Consider the following 9,618-nt stretch of genomic DNA (forward strand, 5'->3'; position numbering starts at 1 on the left):
GCTTCCTCCCAGCGGCGTCTGAAGCTCCCGTTCACCGTCACACGGAGCCCTACACGGAGAGGAATTCCCGATACCGTCCTGATGTCAGGGGCGGCCCGACCAACCGGCGAAGTTGCTGAGCGGTCGCCGTAGCAACGGCAGTCATAACGCGGAAGTGAACGCCGCAGACGGGAGGGGCGGAGCCTCGAAGAGGGGAAGGGTAGGGGAGGGGGGCTGTTGTCGTCACCGGCTCGCACCGCAATCTGATTGGTCGAACCGGTTGAGCCGTTCAGCAAGACAGACCGCAGCTGTGTGTACTGATGGAGGAACACATGGGTCCAAATGTGGTCTGAGACAAGGTATATGGAGCCACGAGAATGATTATGGAGGAGAAGAGCGTTTCGGGTTTTTTAAAAAACTAATTAACAGCAGAGAAAATATGTTTAAAAAAAGTAAACATCTTCAAGGCTTTCCATCTTTGTCTTCACACTTGCAATGTAAACTTAACACGTGTTTTGTGATCAATCATTTCTGAGTTTGTTTGACAAGGGAGTAGCGTCATTTGACCTATTTACCTACAGAGATCACATTACTGTACTCCTATGCTGTCTTTTTTTTTCTCTTCTCTTTACAATGTAAGACTGGAGAAATTACAAATATTCCAGTTATTAGTATTTTTGAAAAATGTTATTTTGTTCAATTACAGATGATATATAGCGAAATTACATGAAGTAATTGTTATTTAAAATGCTGATTGTAAAAAAAATAGGCAATGCCTGTATATAGTGTTTACATCAAAAATCTGTATTTCCATTTTTTTTTTTTTTTTTTTTACAAATAGAAATTAATTCTATGACAATATCAGACTGTAAAATCACACACAGTTTTACAGTATTTATTTTTTAATAATTATTGTACAGATATTTGCCATTTCCCATATTTGCATCAGGGGGATTGCTTTAGGGGAACATTTGCAATCGCTGATGTCAGGACTGCCTTACTGCAACGTAGAAATATTCATTGAAACTTGAACTTTTTCATGTGGTTGGCTGCTAGCCCAGACATCGTTGTTGTTGTTGTTTCTTGTAGAGAAGAGCCCTTTGAAAAGAGTAAGTTGAAGGGAAGGAAGAGGCCACATCCGGAAGTTAATAATCTTCATTTTCAGCCCCAGTGCCCTGCGGTTAGAACCCTAAAGAGCTTTATGACACTGGAGTACTCATAACATACTAGACTAATTGTTAGATTTTATGTCTGACAGTGCATTGTTTTGCCATAACATATGCTTTTATATATATGCTATATAATGCATTTCAGAACATTGGAGAGAAATTGTATGAATGTGATAGATGTTGCTCCACATAAACTCACACAAAGCATAAATGAACAAAAACTTGTCTAAGTCATCAATGTATACATATTTTGCATATAATACCTGCATATGACATCGGAGCATCCTCAAGTTATCACCAATTGGATTCATGTTCACATCTAATGAAGTAAAAATTTATGATAAATTCCAAGTGTTATTATTTCAGTCAAATCCCAGGTGGGACAGCTTATTCCTGTGGAGAAAAGAGATTCACAGTTTGGAGGCCATAAACAAAAGGAAACGGAGACGTGGAAGCAGAGTAACCTGCAATTATTGAGCTGCACCGCTGGTACTAATAAAAATGCTGTCACCGGCTGGGAGAGTTTACCCTCTGAACTATGCTTTGGTTACTATCCTCTCTACAGTGATTTGAAATTGCCCTCATGTAAACGATAAGACCTTAAGCTCCGCTGGCTCTGCAAGTAAAAGCTTCAATGAGACTTCCTAATGGGCCAAAGGAGTCAAGCAATGGCAATTTATATTCCTCAGCTGAGCACAACAACACTGGAGACAAAGCCTCACAAAGAACAACACAACTGCAACTTAGCAGCAAGCAAAGATGCATCCAGTGTATTACGCTGCACACAGGTAAAATGAAGCCTGCTTACAAATGAAGCAATTTTTCATTTTTGGAGAAAATATAGCAGAGATAATGTCTTTGCTGCAAACACTGTCACAGCTAAATGGTCAGCAATAAATTTCTGTTTTCTGACAGAGTTGCAGAGAGACTTTAGCCATTCACTCACAGCTATCAGAACCTTGTGTAGCATTTTAAAATGACTTGTATTGTGATTCATGATGAGCAAGGCAAATTATTAGAAATGTTTTACGTCCCTTGGTTAATGTCGCAGCAAGAATAAAGAAATCCTCAAAAATACAAGTAATGTGCAGCAGCAGCAACTAAAACACAGACCATCCAGGCTGCGTCTGGGGCCAGATTTCTCTGACTACTCGTGTATCACATGTTCCCACCTGGATGTTGCATAGATTTACTATTTCTTGTCACAATTCATATAAACTATATTCATATAAATCCTTAACTGTGGATTTAAGTTTGTGGTTCTGGTTATAATTGGTTCTGTCCTCGATATACAACATAGAGAACAATATTTGGGCTCCAAATGCTTTAATCTGATGAAAATAGGTTAAATGGTAACAAAACTTTTTAATTCTATCAAACATATCTTTGTTTTCTAGCTAATAACTGTGAAATGAGATATGTGGCAGAGTGTGTGTTAACCCTCTGAATCCAAAACATGGATGTGAAAAGCAATTTACACAATTTGTCAGAGGCAGAGATTTTCAACTTTCCTTGGATTAATCACGTGTGACATGAGATTTCATCAGAGTTACTTCATTCCATGTCTCATTTAAAAATTGGCTAAAAATAAATCATTTCCGTAAAGAAAAACCTGTGGGCACTTGGAAATATGTCGGCAATGCTGTCTCCAGTTTTCCGTACATTTGTGGAAAGATAAATAATTGAAGAAATTTATGTTTCATGTTATCATTACAACTGAATCATGCTGCACAAATGATAGTTCTACTTACAGTCATGGTTGTGCCGTTTCCATAGAGGTGCAGGATTTTAGATTACTTGAGACTGGATACGAGTGATGTTTGCAGTAATAACTTGTTTATCTCTAAAGCAGACAAATATACTCCCTTCTCTCAACATGCTTAGTGTTTGAGAAAAAACAACCCTTTAAACTACCCAAATACGGCTCCAATCTGGGATGACTGATTGAACTTTGTTGAACAGCAAAGACGGGATTTAAAGCACTTAAACGTGATGGTTACGTTGATTTCACAAATTAAATGAAGCTCAGGATTAAGGGGGAAACTATAGGCCAAAGTGTTGGTCAAACTTTGGACTGATGGTGGTGCTAAAGAGATGGTTGCTTGCATCCCAGAGTGTGAACCTACATTTCTTGAAACAAAGATCTCACTTAAGTAGGCAACAGTAAACACAAAATGGAAGCAGACATGCCTAACTGCTCTCATCGTGAGAAGCCGTGAACGCAGAGCATCTGTGCAGCTCATTGTCTTCACAGTGAAAGAATAGTGTCCCAGTTCAACAGTGGGTTTCACTACATTTATCTGTGTTGGCACCAAATTCACATAATGAAAAAGCTGTTCAGTTTAACAACACTCTCTTAGCACTTCTTCAAGATGTGCAACATCCACTGTGATGAATAAGTTTGCTTGTCTTTGTATTCAGTCGTCTTGAACTCTCAGACTGTGAACCTGTACACTCATAAAGTTTATTACAGGGAGCACAACCAGTGTCCCTACTGGAATCAATATTAATATTAAATAAGGCAAACAAACGTCACTTGGGACAGCCTTTTGTTCAAAGTGGTTTCATTCATTCTTTGGATTTTCAGGTCTGAAAAGAGAGACACAAGAAGAATCAAATTAAACCCTGTGGTTAGAGCATCACAAAGAGAATTTTAACAGTATTTTTGTCTCTGCCTCTATTTTTGTTTACAGAAACTGTGTTCTGTATGACTTAATACAGTGATACAGTCTTGCTGGCAGCCTTCCCCGCACGGCTGAGAGACAGAAAAAAAAAAAAAAAAAAGCAATACATGAAATTGTGAAGAAAATCATTGATAGGGTCTCACTTTACTGAGCTGGGAAATTTGCTGAACTCCTGCAATCAATGCGCTGAATGTGGACTTTGCTATCAAACCCCCTGAGACGTTTAAGATAACAGCCAAGCCATGGCCGAGTGTGGAGCACAGTACGATCACGCTTTTTTATTTTTTTTATTTTGCACCAGTATTACATGATTGAAGAGGGGTTCTGTTGTTGTTGATGGATATGTTCTGTGAAGAGGCATCTATATACAGAATACTTTCACAAGTGCATTTAGGACAGCAAAGATTCTTTGGTCTGTTGCTTCCGAGAGAATTTTGCACAAAGGAGGTTTGAGCTCTTGGTCCTTTTTCACTGCTACATTTGGAATTTTTCAATGTTCACCTTTTGCACAATATCCACATACAGCAGCTCACCAGGCTGTGAACTTAGCTGCAGGGCAGCCGGTTCCACTACTTACGGCCTATTGAGGCTACTGTCCAAAACAAATTGGTTACTCTGCCTCTTATATGACAGTAATTGTTGAATATAGGTGCAAAATGCTGAGCTTAGAAAAAACCCTGCTGCTCTTTTTTGTAGTGGGAGACAAACAATATCTACATTTACTTCTCATGTTGGCTGACTGACTTGTAGTTGCACCGGAAAGCTTTTCACATGACACTACACTGACTGCATTTCCCACAACTGAAAGAGGAAGAAAAATGCATTTACGGAAAAATGCATACAGTAAATTGCCACTGACTGAGTGTTACCAGTATTTCAGGGGAAAGCTCAGTGTTTCTTTACAAATTTCCTTCGTCCCTTGATGATACCTTAAATGTTTCCAGCAGATAAATGCAGAGCACGGCTTGTTTGTTTCTTTGAGGAGAGTTGTCAAATGTTATTAATATTCATAAATCAGTCAGTAGCACTGCACATTCTAATTACTTGGCATTTATTAGAATCCAAGGGTTTTTTTTTTTCTTCACTTAATGAAAATGGTGCAAGTGTTGCCTGCTTTTGTGCAAGGAAATTAACATACAACAGACATCTCACATTCTTGTAAAGGTGGAGACACTTGCATTAGTCGTGTATCTGAATATGTAACTCCCCAGTGTGTTGGAGAGGATTCATAAAAACTGACTGGATGAAAGTCGGAAACAGGCTCACATTGTGCCGTGTTTGTATGTGCCGTCCGAATAGAAATCTGTGTTTGTCCATGACTCATAACTTTCTCCCAGATGAATTTTTCTTGTTGATTGTGTTTGGCATGGCTGTGTGTAGCTTAATTTCATTTCAAGATCATTCTTTTCTGTGTTTGTTTTTCTGTTTCCTGCATATGTAAACTGACGTTGAGTCAGTTCCACTGCTTTTTCAGTTTTAACCTGCCTGACATATGAATACAACGGGTAAATGTTTCAAGGCAGGCTACTAACGCAAAAAGTAATAAACTCAACGCTGCCCCCCAAAAAGTGCAGGAACCTGTAATCAAACCTGTGACTAACAACTATTTAATATTTAAAATATCTATTATTTTACTGACTACGTTTTAAATCAATGAACACTTCTGTCAATAACATGTTACAAAATTCAAAAATATGAATAAATGTAGAGATTTTAAATTTATGAACTGATCATTAAAATAAGTGATGATGGATTTTCTGTCAGCTGACAAACCAATTATTGGCCTGAGCTCTGCCTCCAGTGAGTCACTGGAGATATGTCATAGCTATGAAGAACTAGAACTACATTAGCATGTACTCCCTGTGCAGCTCATGACTGAAAATATTAACATGTACACAGCTTGTTTCAACAACTCTTAACGGTTACCGCTAGAAATGCTTGTGTTTCTCTGGAGTAACCACAAAATCCCTGACAGTAAGTTTGGGAGCGGAGCTTACAAGTCTGGTTTAATAAGGGGTCAGTCATGCATTGAGTGAAAGCTCAGGGGTTGTCGCGGCTGATTTTACTAGAATGTATCCTTGGAATCTCCATCAAGCTGCGCGCAGAGGAATCAAAAGACATTAAGTGAAGACTGATGCAGTTTTAATGAAAATGACACCGCAGCTCCACAGTTCATCCAGAGTACCTCCAGTCGGAGAGCCGGGTCGTATTATCGAGGAACTATGTTATATAACTTGTATAATTTTGTCTAATTATGATAAATGATTATTATGGGCAGGAACCACTGTTGATATGATTTTAGTAAGAAGGAGATTTATGGACAAAGTGCTATAGAGATGGATCAACACGCAAGGCAGAGTTAGACCCACTTATTATTAACATTTGAAAAACAAACCCTTATATTTAGCTACATCTCAAATCAAGTCCCTGTTGTGCCAAAAAATGATCTTCTGCCAAAAGCTGACTACCTACAGGTTATATACATCTACAGCTGCTTGTATTTGGACCAAACAGCCATAACATACAAATGCACTGTACAGTATCTGCGGTGACAACAAAAGTTTGTGTTTGTGAAACTTTAATGTTTCTTGAAACTGAATAATTGTGACCAAAGAAATGTTTGCAGTTGTGATCAGGTCTGACATTTGAGATTATAGAAGAGATGCAACGAATAATCAATCAGTTACTCAACTATTAGATTTGTCACCAACTTCTTGATCATTGATTAATTGTTTTTTTATTTTGCTTTAATTAGCTTTTTAAATGAGAATATTCTATGGTTTAGTTTTAGTTCCTACAGACATATGAGGATGTCATCTTGAGCTTTGAGAAACTCTGATCAACATTTTTCACAATTTTCTGAGACGTTACAAACCAAAGGACTTGTTAATTGATCCAGAAAATAATCAACCGATTAATCGACGATTAAAATAAAGAATGAAATCAAGCCATTTTGATGCATTACCAACATTTCAGTCACAATGCAGGCGCTACAGCCAGTTCTTGGCAGGTGGAAAACGGCATTAAATGAGATGAACTAGTCCTTTAAAGCTATTTCAAATGGCAAGAAATTACTGAATTGGTTCATGTAGAACACAGAGTAGGTATAATTGTGCAGACGCATGAGGATAATTGCTTTTGTGGACTAAAATCAGTTGTTGGCAGAAGATCACTTTTCAGCACAACACCCCCAAGACACACAGAGATTTCACATGCTAGTAAACCCAGGAGCTAAACAACCAAACATGCTCCTTCTGTCTGATCAGATAATAACCAGCACTGATCAACCTCGGATCAGCACAGCTCTCCAACCATTAATCAGCTAAATTATTATATTAACAAAAGATGCTTATCTAGAACATTGGCGGAATCAAAGCAAATCTCAAAACAAACTCTACCCCAAACCACGAATATAAATTGGCAAATTATCTCTTTACTGTCAGAGATACAAAACAGAGTGAGATTCTGATCAAAATGCAGACGCAGTGACCGCAGTCGAGCCACAGAGAAACACAACAAGTGGTGGCTACACACAAAAAGAGTCTGTGATCGCTGCATGACAAGCGAGATGACAACAAAAACAACGATAAGACAAGACTACTTAGAGAATACCAAGAAACTGTTGATCCTAAAACTTCACAGATCTCGACAACTCAGGGTCACACGATTAAATATCACTAAATATGCAATACAATTGTTTTGACATAGGCTGTAATACATATGGAACACACACACACACACACACACACACACACACACCTCATTCTTATTCTTTTAATCCTCATACTCGATCTTTTACTCTACTTACTTTGTCTTTTATTTGTGTATTTTTTCCAGTACACCATCCTTGATGCTTTGGCAGTATTACTAACCTGATATTCATGCCCCAATAAAGCATACTGAACTGAGCTGAATTGAAACTGAACTTCCTACAAGGCCATGAAATGTGCTTTGTGTATTTATGTTGATTAAAGCTGCATTAATAAAATTTTTTCGTTTAACTTCTAAGTGTTGGAGGAACTCAGAAAGAACAGACAGACACACAGCTCTGCAACTAATCTTGATCTGGATGGATTTATGTGACCTGAGCTAAATGCTAACATGAAGACAACGCAGGACTAGCTTTAGCATACTAACATTTGGTTAATAGCATTAAAGTGCAGCTAAAACTGATGTACAGGTCATTAGTTTTGCAGGTCATAAACCAAAGTACTGTAATATATTTAAGCTGAAGTGAAAATTTAAGATACTACCGAGGTTTTTACAGTTCATCCAGTGGGGACTATGAATGTCAACAGCAAATTTCAAAGCCTTCAACAGTGAGCTACACAGCCTGGCAGCCATAAATGTCTGCAGCTACTATGCTTTGTTGTATTAAAATATAAAATAAAAACATCAGTGTGGGAATATAATTACTTGAAGTAGATGTTTCCCTTCTTAAACTAGGTAAACAGGACCTCTGTATAAAACTGCTTGGTGCTAAAGCTAGCTGACAATTAGCTACCTACTTGCATATCCAGCAAAGCCAGCGGAACAAGAAAATGAGATCAAAATCCCATAAATATTTTAAATGATCGGGCGTTTTTTAATCATTGATGTTTACATTCAGAGAAGTAACAGTCAGCAGTTAAGGGAAAAAGGGAAGACAGGGACTGAACTGTTAGAGCCGATTCTTTAGTTGGAAGCCCAAGAACAAGCTGGAGAAATCTTCAGTTCTCAGATGTAGAATTTATTTTAGGTCACAGGTAAAGTGTTGCAGCGCTGGATTCAGAGGGACAGAGAGGAATCTCATGTCCAGCTCGGTTCCAGGTTCCAGATATCTTCCTGGGCTGGGCCTGCCCCGAACAAGATTGTACGCTACCGAGTTTAATTGGCCAGTTACCAATGGAGTGGACAGACATACCTCTTCTGTGTTCTGTCCACGTCCCTGACATTTGGTAACGTGTGGATATTGTTGGTTCGGCCTGTGGCTAAAGTAGCAATCGTATCTAAGAACCATAAGCTTCATGGAAAAATACAGACTCAGAATACATAATAGCTTGAAACAGACTTAATTATAACAGAACTCAAAGCGTTAATTTAAACCATATTAGGAAACCCTTAATGTTGACTGAAACCCACTTTCAGCTTTATGAAACTTTTGAAAAAAAAAAAGAGATCCCATTAGACCAGATCTAAATCGAAAACTACTCTATTTAGATGGGACAAATATGGAGTAGATTTATCTGCGAGAGGCTAAAGATGATTTAAAACACAGTTCTGATTTGTGAAACTGTTTAGTCTAACTGCAGACGTGATCTGAAGTGGTCTAACAAGCACAGACATCTTCTCTTTTTTTTTTCCATTTTCAGGTCAGTTGTGTGAAGTAATGATCATCCCCTTTCCAATTATTTGTATTTCTCTGCATTTTTTTTTTACCTGCTCTGTGCTGGACACATTATAGCCAGTAAAGTCTTTTACCATTTGAAATAGCTTTAAAGGACAAGCTAAACTCATATAATACAGTTTTCTGCCTTCCAAAATTGTAACAGGAATGTTATTAATACATCAAAAATTGAAGTAATTGAAGTTAATTACATTCTAGTTTCCAAATATAAAGAAGGATAATAGACATACAGTTCACGGACAGCCTAGAACTTAAAAAACAATACTATAAATTTGCCTGTAAATATAAATGCCATGCCTGATTGGATTATAAAATTACAAGACAAGTTTCACCTTTGCTCTTCCTAGGGACATAATCCATCCATCCATTATCTATACACCGCTTAATCCTCACTAGGGTC

This window comes from Stegastes partitus, unplaced genomic scaffold, assembly GCF_000690725.1.
Source record: "Stegastes partitus isolate 25-593 unplaced genomic scaffold, Stegastes_partitus-1.0.2 Scaffold22, whole genome shotgun sequence".
In the NCBI taxonomy this organism is placed as follows: Eukaryota; Metazoa; Chordata; class Actinopteri; family Pomacentridae; genus Stegastes; species Stegastes partitus.